The following is a 20,186-nucleotide window of genomic DNA, read 5'->3' on the forward strand; positions in this document are numbered from 1 at the left end:
AATGATCACCCACAAACTCAGAGTGTTCCCAATCAGAGACACAGCCGCTCAGTCCAGCAGGCCACAGATCTAAGCCATGTGGCACTGCCTATACCCTGAAGGACGCTCAGAGACCCTCCATCCTGAGGAAGCCAGAAATCCCCTCTTCCAAACAGCCAGAATGTCTGCCAAGGCCTCCGCCTGGGCCTCATGGTCAAAGTGCAGAGGGTGGTATTTTTTAATTTAGCTGCTCTTCTGTCTCTTTGTTGTTCCCTGTGCCTCATTATTCTGAGACGTCTTTAATAACTGAGCAGGCCTGGAACATTCCTCCTCTTCTTCTCCCACATGGGCGTTTGCCGCCCCCGCTCATGAAGGAGGACTGCTGAAGTCCCTGAGCTTCTCCTGCTGTGGCAGCTGGCTCGCAGCCCTGGGGACAGGGACTGGGAAGAGAGGGTCCCGGAGCATCCAGGGAGACCTCCAGGGAGACCAACAGCCACATGAAAGAGGCATATCTGCCAACACTTATGCTCCACTCTGTACACACACTCACACTCACACACACACACCCATGAGTGCTTGCCAGCACTGCCTGAGTCACGTGCTCCATGAGCTGTTAGGTTTGGAGGGCTTCTTTGGTGGCAGCAGGGGATGCTGATCTAGGTTGAAACATGCCAAATCGGGTGTTTTCCCACAACTCACTATGTTGCTAGGAACACACTTCCATGGACAGGATATTACTTATACAGTGAGGCTCCTGCTACTCAACATTCAGGTGGCAACTATAGAACATTCCATACCTCCAAAATGTTTCTCAAACCCTCAGGTTTCCTGTCATTCCAGGTGGAGGAAGGACGTTGGTCAAGTCCACATACGGGGGCTCCAGGAAGAGGAGGGGTCCATTGCCGTCAAGTAGATTCCAACTCATAGTGACCCTATAGGACAGAGTAGAAGTGCCCCATAGGATTTCCAAGGCTGTAATCTTTTTTTTTTTTCAAATAATTTTTATTGTGCTTTAAGTGAAAGTTTACAAGTCAAGTCAGTCTGTCACATACAAGCTTATATACACCTTACTCCATACTCCCATTTACTCTCCCCCTAAAGAGTCAGCCCACTCCCTCCTTCCAGTCTCTCCTTTCGTGACCATTTTGTCAGTTTCTAACCCCCTCTACCCTCCCATCTCCCCTCCAGACAGGAGACGCCAACACAGTCTCAAGTGTCCACCTGATACAAGTAGCTCACTCTTCATCAGCATCTCTCTCCAACCCATTGTCCAGTCCCTTCCACGTCTGATGAGTTGTCTTCGGGAATGGTTCCTGTCCTGGGCCAACAGAAGGTTTGGGGACCATGACTGCTGGGATTCTTCTAGTCTCAGTCAGACCATTAAATCTGGCCTTTTTATGAGAATTTGGGGTCTGCATCCCACTGTTCTCCTGCTCCCTCAGGGGTTCTCTGTTGAGCTCCCTGTCAGGGCAGTCATCGGTTGTGGCCGGGCACCATCTAGTTCTTCTGGTCTCAGGATGATGTAAGTCTCTGGTTCATGTGGCCCTGTCTCTTGTGCTCATAGTTATCATATGAGCTTGGTGTTCTTCACTCTCCTTTGATCCAGGTGGGTTGAGACCGACTGATGCATCTTAGATGGCCGCTTGTTAGCATTTAAGACCCCAGCCGCCACACTTCAAAGTGGGATGCAGAATGTTTTCATAATGGAATTATTTTGCCAATTGACTTAGAAGTCCCCTTAAGCCAAGGCTGTAATCTTTATGAACAGGGGCCCTGGTTGCACAGTGGTTAAATGCTCAGCTGCTAACGGGAAGGTCGATGGTTTGAATCCACCACCTGCTCAGTGGAGAAGGATGTAATAGTCTGCTTCTGTAAAGATTTACAGCCTTAGAAACCCTATGGGGCAGCTCTACTCTGTCCTATAGGGTCATTATGAGTCAGAATTGACTTGATGGCAATTGGTTTGGTTTTTGGTAATCTTTACAGAAGCAGACTGCCACATTTTTCTCCTGCAGAGAGACTGGTGGGTTTGAACTGCCAACCTTTTGGTTAGCAGCTGGGTGCTTAACTACCGTGCCACCAAGGCCCCTTGGAAGAGGAGGACAAAGATGGAATTCAGTCCCCCACCCTGAGGGGTCCACAGTTTTTCAGTGGAGCCACAGCCGTATATAGCAGGCTGTCAAAGAAGCTCCAATGGAGGACAAACTCAGTTCTTTAAGAGTAAAAACGAGTGGCCACTGTCACCTGTGATGGGACCAGGATAGGGATCTCAGAGGAGGGGGCAATGGAGCCAGGTCTTAAGCTGAGTGTTGTTTGAGTGATCTTCTATAAAAGCCAACATATGTGTGAGCCCAGGGTACAGGCCTGGGAACTGGGAAGTGCCACTAGTGCATAAGATACTAGAGAACGGATCAAGCTAGAAATGGAATCAGGGCCAGGTCACGAAAGGCTTGAATGCTGAGATGAGTTATTTCATTCAGGGGGTTTCCAGCAAGGACTTTAAAGTAAAGCAACATTCTGGTAACAGTTAAAGACACAGACCCTAGAAGACAGCTGTCTGTGTTCAAATCCCAACTCTGCCACTTACTAGCTACCAAACCAAAACCAAACCAAACCCAGTGCCGTCAAGTTGATTCCGACTCATAGTGACCCTATAGGACAGAGTAGAGCCTTACTAGCTATGGGACCTAGTAAAACTCACTTAACCTTTCTGTGCCTCAGTTTTCTCATTTGCAAAATGGAATAGTGTATGTCATCAATTCTAAGATGCATAGATTTCTCATATTTAAGATGTCGAAAATCATCCGAGTCATTGATTTGTTGGTAAAAATGATGATGTTGCCATTACCCGAACTTACACATAAAAAATTGCAGAATCAATGTTGGCCAGTTGGTAGAAAATTCCAGAATAAATGGTGGAACACTCTTTTTTTTGTTGCTGTTGTTGAGAATTGTGTCCCCAAAAATATGTGTTGTAAATCCTACCTCCTATGCTTATGGTTATAATCCCACTTGGGAATGGGTTGTCTTTGTTAACAAGAAAGGATTAGTGTAGGGTGTGTCTTAAATCAATTTCTTTTGAGATATAAAAGAGATTAAACAAGCAAGCAAGAGAAGCAGAGATGGAGAAGAGAGATGCCAAGCCACATGACAACTGTCCAGGAACAAAACTTAGAAGGGACAAGGACTTTCCTCCAGAGCAGAGAGAGAAAGCCTTCCCCTAGAGCTGGCAACACTGAATTTGGGCTTATAGCCTCCTAAACTGTGAGGAAAAAAATGTCTGCTTGTTAAAGCCACCCACTTGCAGTATTTTGTTATAGCAGCACTAGATAACTAAGACAATGGCTATGTGGACAGATAGGAGTGATGGGCAAACAGTGGTCTGGGAGAGATGTAAGAGTCGAGTTCACCATGGCCATGTGGACGGATGGGAGTCATGGGTAGACAGTGGTCTGGGAGAGACGTAAGAGCCGAGTTCACCATGGCTATGTGGACAGATAGAAGTGACAGGTGGGCCATGGTCTGGGAGATAAAGGAAAGCCAAGTTCACCATGACCATGTAGACAGACGGGAGTCATGGGTGGACCATGGTCTGGGAAAGAAATGAGAACCAAGTTCACCATGACTGTGTGGACAGATAAGAGTGATGGTGGCGTGGTGGAGAGATTTCTAGGGGGTGGGTGCTCACGTACCCGTTACTGTATGTGTGTGTATGAAGAAGACAGAGGCAATGAGAATGTCAGGGGAGTTTCTGGTTTGGGCCACAGGTCAATGCTTTCACCTGAGGTAGGAAATCCAGAGGTGAGACAGGTGTGGGAAGGAAATAATGAGTTCAGTATGGGACGTGCTGGGTGGGGATAGCTGGGACGTCCAAGTGGAAGGGCCCTGCCAGAGTTTAATAGACACGTCCAAGACTGTGGAAGGAAGGAGTGAAGAAAGGAGGAAGAGGAAGGAAGAAGTGGAGCTGAACCAATTTCTTCTGACATACCACGCGTATGTGGTATTCGCTCCATGATCTTAATACTTGAGATCTTTGCATATGTGTCAGTCTCCCCACTGAACCGTGGGCTGAGGGCAGTGTTCCTCCCTCGTGCCTGTAACTCAGTGCTTTAGCCTGGAACCAGCAATACTAGCCATTCCTGAATATTTGTGGGGTGAATACTCCCACTTAAGTACCACATTCTTCAGGGGTAGAAGCCTTGTCTTCAGGTTCACTTACTCTTCATAGGGCTCCTCAGTCCAGGCCTGGTGGCTATAACATGATGAGGCAGAGGGGAGAAAGGAAGACCACTCAGGATAAGAAAACACAGAGCAGATGAGAGGAAAGAAAAATAAGGATGTCCAAGGGTTGGCCACCAGAGCTGCCATTATTCCCTGACTACTGTCCCTGCTGTGACCTTGGTGTTTCCACCCTCCTGCTTCTGCACAAATCATCCCCAACCAGGAAACCCACCCACCCTGTTTTTCCAGTTCCTGCTCTGTTCCCCTCCCCTGCAGGCTCTGAAGATGGGGAAGGAGCCCTGTCCCAGGAGCCCTGTGCCAGGGCCTCTGGGACTAGGGGATTCCAAGCCAATGCTTCTCTCTCCTCACTGTGGGCCTCTGTTGTCACGTGTGCAATGAGGGTGCAGACTGGGGTGGACGCCAGCTCCTGCCTGACCGGTGCATCCCCTCAGCTCAGAGGGAAATCAGATGTGAAGTGTCCCTGTGGGGCATGGGAGTGCTTTTCCCTGTTGCTTCCCTATCACCCCACCCCATCTCTCTCTTTTTCTCACTCGCAGACCTCCTACAGGCCCACCAGCCCAGGGGGGTTTCAGAAATCAGGGCCAACTCTCTGAGGGTCTTTCCAGACAGCCCCAGGGCACCCAGAGCCCCGGCTTCCAGCCACCCAGCGTTGGCCACTCAATTGTTCTGGCTTAAGTCTCTGCCCAGCTCAAAGAGAAAGTCTGGGAGGGGAGTTGTGACACCCCTCAGGCCCACCCTCCACCAGAATGGGCTTTCTGGGGAGCTCCTGCTCTGAGGGGCAGTTGGTCCTCCCCGACCCAGCCCACCCCCAGGCTCAGGCTGAGAGAATGGACAGGGAAGGGGTGGCCTTCGGCCCCTCCCAGCGTGAACCAAGCCTGATATTTGCAGGCAGCAGGGGAGGCAAAGGAAAACAGGAGGCTGGATGAGGTCAGGGAACTCACAGTCCGCCCTGCTCCCCACACCAGACTTTCCATGGATGCTGCCCCAGAACTCATCTGGGCTCTGTTTCCGGTCACTGCCCACCCAGCCGCCCACCTCCTGGCCCATCCCAGAACTGCTGGGTCTGCACCCCAGCCAGCGCCTCCCCTGCCTGGCCTGGAGCTTATCATACCAGCCCTCCTCCATGCCTGGCGTAGGGAGAATTTCCAAACCCCATGGCATGCCTCACTGCCCTGCTTTGCTCTTTTCTTGCCCTGATTAGCTGGGAGACTTCATGTCACCTCACTTGATCAGAGTTGACAAGGGGAAACCAAGGCACTGAATAGGGAAGGGGATGCTGGGAGTTCACTGGAGCCCACAGAAGGCTAGGGCCTGGGAAGCACACCATTATGCCTGAGAAATTCGGCCATGACAGTCCCCAGAAGCCAAGGGGCTTTATGAGGAAAATCACATGCTCGGCTGTTAATTGAAAGGATGGAGGGTTGAGTCCACCCAGAGGCACCTAGAAAGAAAGGCTGGCAATCTACTTCTGAAGAATGAGTGGCTGAAAACCCAGTGGAGCACAGTCCTACTCTGACACACATGGGGGTGCCATGAGTCAAAGTTGACTCCGAGGTAACTTGTTTTGGGGCAGAATGAGAATGGTGGCAAGCAGAGGAAGGAGTGTCCACAGAGAGATACAGGAACCCAAACACTGTAACCTGAAGTTGTGTAGGGAAGTAGAGGGGGACAGTATAAATGCCAATTCTAAGGAATGAAAACCCCAAAAAGGCCCCATGATGCACAAAGGGGTCCTTGAGGGCAAAGGCTAGCAGGCCACCCCAGTTCCAGTTATCCAGAGGTAGAAACCTTGAGTGAAAATCAGAAGGAAGGAAAGAAAACCACAAGAGTCTTAGGAAACAGGTTTTTCTGGGTGAGTCAGCGCAGCAGAGACAGAAGGTAGGCGGTTTTAGCTCAGGGAAGTAATTATTGGGGAAAGTTGATTTTGGGGTCTGTTTTATGGCTTGGTGCCTGGTTTACCCAACTGTCCACACCTTTCCTTCATCCAGCCTGTCAAAAGTCACTCAGGTGGTGGTGGTCTGCTGGCCCCTACAGGAGGGCATCTCCTTGAGGTCAGGGGCCATCTTGAATAACAGGGGCATGGGTCATATGCCGCATCAGAACAGTGCCCCTGCCCATGAGTATCAGCTGGGCTTGCAGCATAAGCAGTCCTGGCCCCAGGAAATGTCTGTCGAGTTGAAATGATTCAAACGAGCGTTCATTTAACGAGGGGAAATAAGTCAGTTAAGTGGTTGGTTTGACTTTCGGACAGAGGTGACTTTCTTCACCCTGCATTGGGGGTCATCGTGAGGCTGGAGCAGCATCTGTGGAAGCACTGCCCTGCCTGCTTCCTGCTCCTTCCAGAGCTGGTCCTAAACCAGGCGCTGGTCCCAGGGGAAACAGCTGGGCCCTGCTGTGTTTTCAGAACTCAGGATTGCCTCTGGCATCAGCAAATAGCACCAGAAAGTTTAATCAGAAGCCAGGGGCAAAATAAATAAATAAAAAGATGCCAGTGGCAGCTGCCTGCCATCACCCTAATTAAAAAAAATATGCGGCCCACCATGGTCAGCTTTCTATTGCTCTCTTAGCCAAAGGTCACCTGGGGAGGTCACAGCCTTGGGACTCCTCAGCCTAATGTGGGCAGGTTATCCAAACAGATGACACCACAGCCCAGAGAGCCTCTCCTATGCCCTGGCTCCCTCCACTCCAGCTGCTCTGGTCTTTGGGTGCTTCCAAGACCCCTTCACGCTGGTTCCAACCTTGAGACTTACGAAATTACTGTCCTTTTTGGCTGGAAAGCCCTCCTGCCACATCTCACTGTCTTAGTTATCTAGCGCTGCTATAACAGAAATACCACAAGCAGGTGGCTGTAACAAAACAAACTTTATTTTCTCACGGTTTAGGAGGCTAGAAGTCTGGATTCAAGGTGCTGGCTCTCTCTGTTGGCTCTGGGGGAAGGTCCTTATTCCTTGGTGATTCTCGTGGCGTGGCATCTCTCTTCCCCCAACTCTGCTTGCTCCCTTGCTTGTTTAATCTTTTATATCTCAAAAGAGATTGACTTAAAACACACCCTACACTAATCATGTCTCATTAACACAACAAAGAAAACCCATCCCAAATGGGATTATAACCACAGATATAAGGGTTAGGACTCACAACACAGATTTTGGGAGGACACAATTCAAACCCTAACACCCCTTCACTTGGTTTACGTACTGCTCTGCTGTCACTTCCTTAGAAAGGCCTTGTCTAACATGTATGATCTAACACCACAGATCTAAAAGGCAAGTGACCCATGCACCCTGTCACCTTCTAGTGCTTTATTCTACTTTAATTTTCTAGAAAGCACTCATCTCATGTGGAGTTGTATTCTACTTGTTTGTTATCTGCCCCCTTCCATCCCATGCGCAAGCACACACACACACACATACACCCTAGGGTAAAAGCTCCCTGAGGACAGGGGTTGTCTTGCACCCCATTATCTCCCTACTTTCTTGAAAAGTGCTTGGCACATAGTAAGCTTTCAATAAGTATTTACTGAATGAATGACATGTCGGTCTTTCCATGCCCAGATGTCCATTGGACCTGCCATCAGGGTTTGAGCTGCTTGTTCTAGTAAAGCACGTGGGGTAAAGAGGACAAGTCACACTTCCTAGACACTCTTGTCACAAAGCCAACAAGACAGCAGTGCAGAGATGGCATCAGTAGGAATGTGCCACACCCTCTGCAAGGCTCTCCACATGTATTAGATCATGCATTCCTTATGCTACAGGTATTTTTATCCCCATTTAACAGAGGAGAAACCCAGGGCTCAGAGAAGAAACTTAAGTCAGTTTCCCAAGACTATTAACTAATCCACGGTGTTGTTATTGTTGTTGTTGTTAGGTGTCCTTGAGTTGGTTCTGGCTCGTAGCAATCCCATGTACAACAGAACGAAACACTGCCTGGTCCTGCGCCGTCCTCACAATCGTTGTTATGTTTGAGCCCATTGTGGCAGCCACTGTGTCAAACCATCTCATCAAGGGTCTTCCTCTTTTTCACTGACCTACTTTACCAAGCATGATGTCCTTCTCCACAGACTAGTCCCTCCTGATAACATGTCCAAAGTACGTGAGACGAAGTCTCACTATCCTTGCTTCCAAGTTGCACCCTGGCTGTATTTCTTCCAAGACAGACTTGTTCGTTCTTCTGGCAGTCCATGGTATACTCACTATTCTTCGCCAACACCATAATTCAAAGGCATCAATTCTTCTTCAGTCTTCCTTATTCATTGTCCAGTTTTCGCATGCACATGAGGCGATTGAGAATACCATGGCTCAGGTCAGGTGCACCTTCGTGCCACCACAGTAGAGCCTAGATTTTACTCACATCTGTTTGACGCCAAAGCTCGGCCACAAAGAAACTTCTTCCTGGAAGAAAACCGGAGCAATTGAACCATCCCTAATTAAAATCTGCCCCTCCCAAAAGACCACTTGCAAGCTCCCTGTTTCCGGGGGTTATCAGAAGGCCTGGGGAATGGCACTTTTGTCCCCCTCCCACACCCACAGCCCTGACAGTTCATCAAAGGTCTTGGGGAGAATGGGGGGAGGAGGACAAGGAGAAGAGAGGGAGGAGGGGGGAGGAAGGGAGAAAGTTGCACAGGCAGCCTGGGAGGTTAAATTCTCTCCTTTCTAAGTATTGTCTGCCCAGCGTCACAGGGCACAGAGGGGCTTGCTCAGACCCTCCACCCTTTCCCTGAGTCAGATAGGCATCTCCTGAAGTTATCTCAGTAGAGAAGGAAATGGTCAGCCAGCGCAGCTGGACTCCCCGAGGCCGAGGCCGCCTAGGACAATAGGGCAGGGTTTCCGCTAGGGCCTGCTGCAAGATGGGAGGCAGGCTCAGGCTGCCTGGGGGAAACAGAAACCATAGCGTTAACAGGGAGACCAGCGGGCAGGGAGCCAGAGGCTGCAGGACCCTGAAGCTGTTGAGTCATGGCATATCTCAGGATAGTCACTTCCCCTGTGGGAGCCTTTGTCTCCTCTCCAAAGGGACAGAACATCCCACACTGGCCCCTCCAGGGCCCTGGGGAGATGGGCCAGGGGAAGGGAGAGTGGAGGCTGGCCCTTAAAGAAGAGCTAGGCTTCTCCACCTTATTTTGTTTCCTTTTCCCAGTGCTCTGAGGGCCTTTTCTAGAATCATCTCATTTTAATCTTCACAACACCCTAAGAAGCAAGGGCTTTGATAGTCTCCACTTTACAGAGGAGGAAAACTAAACCTCAGAGGGGTTCTGTAATATGCCCCAGTCACTTCTGTGCCATGCTTCTAATCTTGGAAGAAAATTAATTCCCAACTCTGCCTTCTTATAACCCTTTCTCTTTGCCATCAATACATCCAAAGGCTCAACCCTTTCTGAGAAACTCTCCCTGGGAACGGGGATGGTTCTATTGTCTACAGCAGTCCCTGGTGGTGCGAACAGCTGAAGTACTCAGCTAACTGAAAGGTTCACCCAGAGGTACCTCCGGGATCGAAAGTCCTGGTGATCCACCTCCAAAAAAATCAGCCATTGTTCTACTGTCGCACATAAGGGACCACCATGAGTCAGAATTGACTCAATGGCAACTGGTTGGTTGGTTCTATTGTCTATAAGGACCCAATACAGCAAGGACCCACTGGCAAATGTATGGGGATGGGGGGGGGTTGTTGTCCTTGACAACCCTAATTATATGGTCGCTGCTTGACATAATCTCTAGTCCTTAAAATCGTATGTTGGGCATGGCCAAGACATGGCACACAGTTCACGATATGGTGAGGAATCGGCTAGAACCGGGAGAGTTGAGTCTTAGGCTCAGTGCTGCTACTAACTAGCAGTGTGATCCCTGTTTTTCCATCTGTCAAATGGTGTAAAACCAACTCTCTCACTTCTGAGCATCGTTGCCGATAAGCTAGAGGCTACATGCAATTGTGTGTAAAGTCACTGGAAAGAGAAGCGTGGTGAAAGGCTTCTAAAAATTAAGAAGGACATACGTAGTGTCAGGACTTGTCCAGCACCATCCTGCTGGGGACACTGAAACGGAACAACTGCCCAATGGGAGGCCCTTCTGTGGTGTGAGATTACACAGGACACGGGTATCTGAGACGGACGCACAGTGAGAGCTATGGATAGGAAACCTCTCCATGGCCAGGCAGATAATTTATCTGCACCCAACAAGCCCCAGAACCTTGTGCATCTCCAGCTTGTTGGCCAAAGAGGCTCAATGAACACAGGAGCCTCTAGAACTACTAAGAACAGCAGTAACAGAATTACCTTCTATGAGCACATTACCTTAAATGCAGAGTCGCTGAAGAACCTCTATGGACAGACTCCACAGGTACTAGTCATTGATGACAAAAATTAACTCATCAAGTATGAACAGGGCATTCGAGAATGACCAGACCAAAGACCAAACTGATTTTTCGGGTTGTGACCCTGGTACCCCAGCAAAGGGTGTGACCCTGCTGGGGTTACACCCCTTGAGGTTCCTGTCAACTCTATTTTTGTCCCTGTGTCTGGGAAAACTGAGTAAATTTCCTTTTATTTGGAACCAAGCCCAACTCTGAAGTTGGGTGGATGTAGCCACACTTCCGCACCCAAGTTTCCGTAGGTCTGAAAACAACGCAGGGTGGTGCAAAGAACAGCTGTGCTAACAAGCACTCTTCTTATCTGTCCACGCCTAGTCCTGCCAGGGTGTCCTGGAGAGCCAGGCCAATGACTGAAGAGGGACCAGTCACACCCAACTGGCCCCCAGGGACAGGCGGGACATTAAGTCAGAGTTACAAAGAGGCTGACTTATCAGATAAGGAGCCCTGGGAGAAAAAACCTAGGAAGGACCAAAAGACTGTTCACCAGGGAGAGGTGTTCAGCCTGAGGGACTCTCCCCCTAAAACTGCCTCCAGAACCTTTTCCAGAAAGACTGGCCTGATTATCCTCACCCCACCCAAATCACCACCTTCCTTAGCATTTTCAGCACCTGTGTATGAACGGGTCTGCCTGTGAGTATTCTCGACTCTTCGTGCCCAGGTCTAGCTCCCTAATTGGCTCTAAGTGTCCCGCAGGGCAGCACCATGTAGCTATCTGCATATCCTCTTCTAAAACTCCCAGTTCAGGACAGCACTGCACAGAGACTGGCCCGTTGTCAATGCTGGGTGCTTCTGCACCTGCCCTGGCTACACATGAACCATCGGGATCCAGAGGGAAAGCCCCTGCCATGAGCTCACTCTGTAGGCTCTGGCTTAACTGGGATGGGAGGGGACCCAGGTCTCAGTACTCTTTAAATGTGCAGCCAGGGCTCTAGAGTGTGGATACCAACTTGGAGCCAGAGATTCCTATCTCTCAGGGCTGAGATGTCGAAACAGCCCAGGAGAGAGGTGGGGGGATTCCACCCCCCCTCCACAGCCATCTTAAAGAACCAAAGAGATCAACTTAGTATATTATGAGACCAGGGCTGCTGGCCTGGAGAGAAAGCTGGCTGCAGATCAGAACCCTCCAGCATGTCTGTGGAAAGCAGAGAGAGCACTACTTCCAGGCAGGGGAGACATGGTGTGGTACAGGAGCTGACCACCAGACCAGACCACTGACCATCCGCACGGACAGGAGCCACATCCACATGTGCCTGCTAAAGGCCAGCCCAACTTCTAGATTTCTGTGCTCATCCTATAAAGCTCACCGCAACCCTCGGCACGCAACAAAAGGCTCAGTAAACACTTGATGTTCTTATTTCTAATGATCCTTTCGGGATTAGAAAAATGAGACCTGCTCATGGTAAGAAATTAAGGAAAGCGTAAGAAGAAAGTAAAATCACCCCCAATTCACAGACAAGCCCCAGTAACTCACACACCACAGTACCTCACAATTCCTCCCCAGAAGCCCATGGGAGAGCCCTCATGTGGTCTCTGGAAGGTTCCTTATCTGATGGGCACAGTGCCCACCTTCGGCCTGGGGAGGACTATTCCAGTGACCCCAGAACCTTCTCCAGGCCACTTTCTATCACTCATTCATCCTGAGGGGCTGAACGGTTAGGAAATCTTAGTCCCATTTGAAAAGCCCTGGGAAGTGAGTAACCAGGCAGGGACTCAGTCACCAGCACATTTTCAAGAGTGCTCGTGGGTGTGGGATTATGACCCTAGCCCCTGCATTGAGGACTTCGCTGTGGAATTGAGGAGATCAGGTGAACTCCCATTGCTGAGATTAAGTGAGCTAATATATATCAAGTGCTTAGACTAGTACCTGAAACACAATAAGCACTCTACAAGCGTTTGCTAATGATCTTATTTTTACTACCCAAGACCCTTGGCATGTGTCAAGAGAGTGTTGAAGATCAAAAAGGCTCTTTGGGGTTTTGGGTGGTCAGGAGCCACCCCAGGTTCCCAGTGGACAAAGGCCCCAGGCCTGCACTGGGAGCCCTGGTAGCATAGTGGTTAAGCACTCGGCTGCATCACCGAAAGGTCATCAGTTCCAACATACCAACTGCTCTGAGGGACAAAGACGTGGTGGTCTACTCCTGTCAAGACTGTAGCCTTGGAAACACTGTGGGGCAGTTCTGCTCTGCCCTATAGGGTCACTGTGAGTCAGACTCGACTCAGCTACAGGGGGTGGGTGGGTTAGAGCCAGTCCAGTGTGGGCAGGAACTCGGCAGGCTGTCAGGCCAGGCTCTGCACACACCACCACTGGCTCTCTCATGATTCTGTCAGGTGTGGGAGGTGGAGGTAAGGTAGGAGGTCCCCTGGGCAGATTTAAAAAATCACAGACAGGTGTAGCTCAGCTGACTGCAGGTGTCTGTCTGGGCACCAGCTCTGGCTCCACATGCCGATTGACAGCAGCGAGCTAAAGGGAATCCCAGCGAGGATCGGGAAAGGCCCTATTGCCTGGGAGGCAGAGGAGTCCTCAGAGTCTGAGTAGGACAGGAAGGGCTGAGGCGCCTGGCAGCCCACTCCCGAGGGACAGAGTGCAGGGGCGGGCTGGGCCAGGCGCCGGGCAGAGGAGTCGGAGCTTGAGCAGCTGGTGGTGGATGTGTGAATGACCCTGCTCCCCAGCTCCACAAAACCTCCAGGAAAAGCCACACGTTCCCCAGGGCTCGGGACCTGGTTTGTATGCAGAGGATGTGACAGAGTAGCCCAAGCCTGGCACAGGACAGACACAGAGCCGCCCGGGGCCAGGGCTCTCAGGCTAACAGAAGATAGAAGATAGGCTTGATGCAGGCACACATACAGATTGAGGCTTGGCGCGCGGCGGACTCCTAGGGAGAAATCAGCCGGAAGAGACAGTGCTAAAAGGATCCCACAGGAGGACCCTAGGGGATGCAAGACCCCACACTAGGCGCGGTGGGCTGTGCAGAGGTGGACACAGGGCTGCTGCCCACTAGGATAATGTTTGTGAAAGAGGCTTCAAAGAAAGCCCCTCCACACATGCATATATATCATCCATGGGATAGTGGGCCCAGGAAAGAGTGATGGATGTGGGGTGGGCCCCTCTTGCCATCCTTATCTGCCCAGAGGGGTGCTATGCCCAGGCTCCTGCCTCACCCCCATCCCTGCCCAGGCAGGACAATAATTCATACTCCCGCCTGCCTCCTGCTTCAGAGGGGCTTTGGTAGAGAAGCCGCAGTCCCAACCTGTACCAGTCACCCGCCTCCCCCAGGCTCTCGGGATTAGGGCGTGGGGGGCTCCTGCATTCCTTCAGGCCCCTCACCTCCACACCCCCGCCTGTAGCGGCCTCTCAGCCTCTGTGGGCCAAGCCCCGGCTCTAACGGTCCCAGAAGAAGGTGGAGTAGCATTTTAGCCAGAGAAATGAATGAGGAAGTAATACCTTGAAAGAAAAAATTGCCAACCAAGAATAATATATCCTGCAAAACTCTCAAATAAGATGCAAAATTAGGACACTACCAGATACACAGAAATTAAGGGAATTCGTCAAAACCAAACCAAACTTACAAGTAATATTAAAGGGAGTCCTTCAATTAGAGAACCGACCAACAGCATCAGGCAACAGCCTGAGTCTAGGACGCGCAGGACAGCATCAGCCAGATACCAGCCTAGGTAAAGAGCTCTCGGTAATAAAACAAGGCTAAAAGAAAACAAGGAAACAGATGTCAATTTGTAAATGACGACAACATCAAAACAATAAAGGGGAATAAACAGTGTAGGTACAGAACTTTGAAATGGAAAAGAAGTCATGGCGATACCAATAAAAGACTGGTTTGCACTTAGGAAGATAAGGGTAAATTTCAAGGTAACCACAAAGAGTTAACAAACCTACTTATCAGAATAAATAAGAAGAAAAACATAAAAACTCAAAAAGTGAAAAACCAAACCTGATTCCGACTCATAGCTACCCTACAGGACAGAGCAGAACTGCCCCGTAGGGTTTCCAGGGAGCAGCTGGTAGATTCAAACTGCCAACCTTTTGGTTAGCAGCCATAGCTCTTAACCACTGTGCCACCAGGGCTCCACATAAAGACAGTAAATACCAAGTCTATAATAACAAAACAAAGGGAACTCAGCACAGGAAAGTAAGAGGAACAAGGAAAACATCAGCACCACACACACACACTAAAAAAAGCAAACAATATGACATCAATAAACTCATACCTATGGACTTATCAGACTGAATGTAAATGGCTTAAAGGCACCCGTAAGAGACAGAAAGTGGCAAAACGGATTAAAAAAAGCACAACCTGTCAATATGCTGTCTACAAGAGACACACTTTGGACACAAAGACATAAATATATTAAAAATCAAAGAACGGAAAAAACTATATCAAGAAATGAGGACGTGAGGCGGTTTCTCCCCAGGAATCACAGGCCTTCCTCTCAGACAAGCCCGTTCGCATGGCATCCGCCTCCTGCTGCCCGTGAGTCACCCCCTGAGCCTGCAGCCAGGAAGCACTTCCTTCACGCCTGGAGGGCCTGCCTTCCCAGCTCCAGGAGAGAGCCAGCCAGCCACCGAGATGGTCACCACCAACCCACTGTCCCATTCCCATCCAGCCTCAGCTGTGCGTGCTCCCCGAAGAGATGCTTTCCACCCCATTCTACCCCTCGTTCCCGCAGCTCAGAGCCGCCCCCGTGAGTCCTCCCCGCTGAGTCCTCCCTGCTTGCAGGAACTGCCCCTGCAGAACCACCAACAGGCCCAGCTTTCCCTTGGCCATATCCACTGATAAGGAACTCACTCCCTCAAATAGTGACTGCTGGGGACAAATCTTTTCCCTGGAAAACAGAGCCTGCCTCCCTGCAACATTCCCCCTTTGGGCCACTTTGGGGTTTCAAGGCTCATACGATTTTTAAATCATCTCAGTTCAACTGCATCATTTTACAGACGGAAAAATGAGGCCTTAAAGTATTGAGTGCGCTGGCTTGCTCTGGGCCACGGAGCTAGCGGGTGGCAGGGACTCCCGACCCAGTGCTTGCTCTGCTGCACCTTGCTGCTCTCCACTTCTGGTTCATCCTGGTTGTCCTAGGTGGTGGGTGCCTCAAAAATAAAATGAACCCCAGTGTGACTTTTTTCAGTTGCAGAATGGCTTCCCATAACCAAGTGGCAGTTGCTGGTGTAGAGCCAGATACTTAAGTGAAAGCCACATAATAAGGGTTCTCGCCTCAAAACTTCAATCAGCAGAAGGGGGTGACTACCAGCTCAGGTCACTGACACTCCTCCTCTGTCTCTCTCTTCTCTCCCCTACTCCCCGTTCTCCCCCCGTTTCCTAAGGTCACACTGCCTATTAGCCGCTGCCAAGACTGAAGTCTAACTGCCCACCCAGGTGCTAAGTCTTCTTACCCATTTATCCGCTTCCACTCACCATCATCTTTGTACCAAACCCGTTGCCGTCGAGCTGATTCCGACGCATAGCGACCCTAAAAGACAGAGTAGAACCGCCCCATAGGGTTTCCAAGCAGTGGCTGGTGGATTCGAACTGACGAACTTTTGGTTAGCAGCTGAGCTCTTAACGACTGCACCACCAGGGCTCCCACGTTTGTATAGGGCAGTGATTATATGTTCATTTTTGTGTGGCCTGACCTAGCACCCCACACAACGACCTGCTCAACTAGGCTCTGCCCTGCAGGGGTTTATAGCATCAGACAGACAGCCATGTGCAGAACCTACAAACACCCAAAGAAAAACATTGACAACATAGTATATCTTCCACCTATGGGCCTAGAGTCGAGTCCCTGGGTAGCGCAAATGGTTAACACTCTCGGCTGCTAGCTGAAAGGTTGGTGGTGTGACTTCGCCCACAGGCACCTCAGAAGAAAGGCCTGGCAATCTACTTCCAAAAAATCAGCCACTGAAAACCCTATGGAGTACAGTTCTACCCTGACACACATGGGGTTGCCATGAGTTGGAGTCAACTTGACAGTAACTGGGTTTTTTTAACGGGACAAGAGTAAGCAAAACCAAGCGGGAGGAGGCAGAGAGGGTTAATAAAAACAGAGACGGAGGGAAGGTGGCTGGAAAGGGAGTTCCACATCAAAAACGCACAGCATCACGGGCCTGGCGCCATGATGGAAGGATCACGTTGCATCTTGGCTGTTGGCATCTGTCTCTGCTCAGCCGTCAACTGCCGGCAGAAGCGGTGCTTCCGTCCCTTCATCCCAGGGCTTGGCCTAGCTCTCTGCTGGGAGACCAGGTCTTCAGGGGAGGGACTCTGGCACTGCTGGGAGGCTCTGCTTTTCTCAGGACCCATCTAGTTCATTTCTTCTTGGCAGAGCAGAGCCTGTCCTGAGACCAGAGCTGAATGAAAAGGGGGAATTCCTGTCTTAGCCCTTTCACTCTCTGCATTGCTGCCCCTCGTGTGAACCTGAACAGTTAATACCAAGGTGAGGGCAGCGAGGGAGATAGGCTGGGCCCCTCAGCTGCGTCAGAGCACCCCACGCCTGTGGAGGCTGCCTCCACCACTCCCTTAGAATCTTGTGGAGGCATGAGTCAGCTCCACAGCCCAAGAGCAGCTTCCTTGAAGGGCTTCCAGTCCACCTCTTCCCCCAGAGGAGATAAACAACCAATGGGGCTGGTGACCTCACAGCCAACACCCAGGGCTTGAAGCCCGTAGGATTGCTCAGGGGCTCTGCTGAATTTGGGTTGGTGGCCCAATGGCTTTGTTGCTACTCTGTCATTTTCATCAACTCTGATCTTCATGACAGCCTGGAGAGGTGGGAAGAGCAGCGTCACTGTCGCTATTTTATACACTAAAAGATGGAAGCAGCTACTGTTACTAGATTTTTATAAGAGCCCTCGTGGTGCAAGGGGTTAAGCACTGGCTGCTTAATGGAAAGTTGTTGGTTCAAACCTACCCAGTGATGCTGCAGGAGGAAGACCTGGCAAATTGTTTTGGTAAAGATTACAGCCAACAGCTAGTAAAAATTGTCTGCCTTGAGCATTATGCTCTTTTAAGAACTATCTATATGGGATCAAACTGACAACAGCAACTTGAAAGATAAGATAGGAACCTTAGGGGCAGTGAATTTATGTTCATTGGGGAGGAACAACTCAGAAAAGGAGGGTGAGAATGGTTGCACAACTCGAAGACTGTAATCAATGTCATTAAGTGGTACATGTAGTAACTGTTGACCTGGTGTATGTTTTGCTCTGTATATTCTCAATGACAACAACAAAATAAATAAAATTATATATAAAACATTTTTAAAAGATTACAGCGAAGAAAACCCTGTGGGGGCAGTTGTACTCTATTACATGGGGTTGATATGAGTCAGAACCAACTTGACAGCACCCAACAACAACATACTTTTTTATATGTGTATATATATGTTTTTTACACAAACGATAGCATATAAACCATTATTCGGTGTTTTCAATTTTTATTATGTAATACTTCTATACAAACAAAAATATCTGTTGTTGCTGTTAGTTGCTATCGAGTCAGTTCTGACCCACGAAGACCCCATGTGCCCAGAGTAGAACTGCTTCATAAGGTTTTCAAGGCTGTGATCTTTCAGGAGCAGATCGCCAGGCTTTACTTCACAGGTGCCTCTGGGTGGGTCTGAACCACCAACCTTCCTGTTAGTAGTACAGCACTTAACCATTTCCACCACCCAGGGACTTTGCTATATAACGTATAAAAATAACAAAGGGAATATCCGTATATAAATGACCCAATATATATCCCTGCCCATCCTCCACCCGGAGAGAAACGCTATTCTGAATTTTTGTGTTTAATACCTTGCTTTTCAATATATGCGCACTGCATATGTATGCATTCCTGAACAGCAGTTTTTAAGTTTAGTATGTTTTTGAAATTGGTTAATTTTTTGGGTGTGTGCTAGCTTTCTTATTAGGGTTGGTAAGCTATGCTACAATAACAAACCGTAAAAAGACATTACATAATCAAAGTGATGTGCAGATTCAAAGTAATCTGTATCGAAATTCCAACAGCCTTTTTCTGGAGAAATGCAAAAGCTGATCCTCAGATTCCTATGGAATTGCAAGGGGCCACAAGTAACAAAAACAATCTTAAAAAAGAAAAACAAAGTAGGATTCAGACTTCCTGATTTCAAAACATACTACAAAGCTACAGTCATCCAAACAGTCTAGTACTACTATAAAGATACACATATAACGAATGGAATAGAATTGGGAGTCCAGATATAAATCATACATTTACGGTCAACTGATTTTCCAAAAGGGTGCTAAGTGCGTTCAACACGGAAGAAACAGTGTCTTAAACAAACGGTGCTGGGACAATTGGATGTCTACATGCAAAAGAATGATGTTGGACCCATAACTCACACCATATACGAAAATTATCTTTAAATGGATCAATGACCCAAACGTAAGAACTAAAGTCATAAAACTATTGAAAGAAAACATAGGTGTAAATCTTCAAGACTTTGTTTTTGAAAATGGATTCATAGGTATGAAACTAAAAGTAAAACAACAAAAGAAAAAATATGTATATATTGGACTTCACCAAAATTTGAACCTTTTGTGCATCATAGGTTTTCATCAAGAAATTGAAGACACCAAAAAAATAAGAAAGAAATTGAAGAGACAACCTACAGGAGAAAATATTTGTAATCATATATCTCATAAGGGTTTAATATCTAGAATATATAAAGAACTTCTACAACTCAAAAAAAAAAAAGACAAACAACCCAATGAAAAATGGGCAAAGGACTTGAACAGACATTTCACCAAAGAAGATATTCAAACAGCCAATAAGCACATGTAAAGATAGTCAATGTCGTTAGTCATTGCTATTGCTGTTAGGTGCTGTTAAGTTGGTTTAGACTCACAGCAACTCTATGTAAAACAGAACAAAACACTGCCCAGTCCTGCACCATCTTCACAATCCTTGCTATTTTTGAGCCCACTGTTGTAGTCACCGTGTCAACCCATCTTGTCAAATATCTTCCTCTTTTTCGCTGACCCTCTACCAAGCATGATATCCTTCTCCACGGACTGGTCCCTCCTGATAACATGCCCAGAGAAAGTGAGACAAAGTCTTGCCATCCTTGCTTCTAAGAAGCACTCTGGCCATACTCCTTCCAAGACAGATTTGTTCCTTCTTCTGGCAGTCCAAGGTATACTCAATATTCTTCACCAATACCATAATTCAAAGGCATCAGTTCTTCTTTGGCCTTCATTATTCATTGTCCAGCTTTTGCATGCACATGAGGCAACTGAAAATATCATGGCTTGGGTCAGATACACCTTAGTCCTCAAGGTGACATCTTTGCTTTTCAACACTTTAAAGTGATCTTTTGAAGAAGGTTTGCCCGATGCAATACACGTTTTTTGATTTCTCAACTGCTTCTTTCATGGGCATTGATTGCGGATCCAAATAAAATGAAATCCTTGACAACTTCAATCTTTTCTCCATTTATCATGATGTTGCTTATTCGTCCAGTTATGAGGATTTTGGTTTTCTTTATGTTGGGGTATAATCCATACTGAAGGCTGTGCTCTTTGATCTTCATCAGTAAGTGTTTCTAGCCCTCCTCACTTTCAACAAGCAAGGTTGTGTCAT

The sequence above is a fragment of the Loxodonta africana genome, chromosome 8 (assembly GCF_030014295.1).
Source record: "Loxodonta africana isolate mLoxAfr1 chromosome 8, mLoxAfr1.hap2, whole genome shotgun sequence".
Classification (NCBI taxonomy): Eukaryota; Metazoa; Chordata; class Mammalia; order Proboscidea; family Elephantidae; genus Loxodonta; species Loxodonta africana.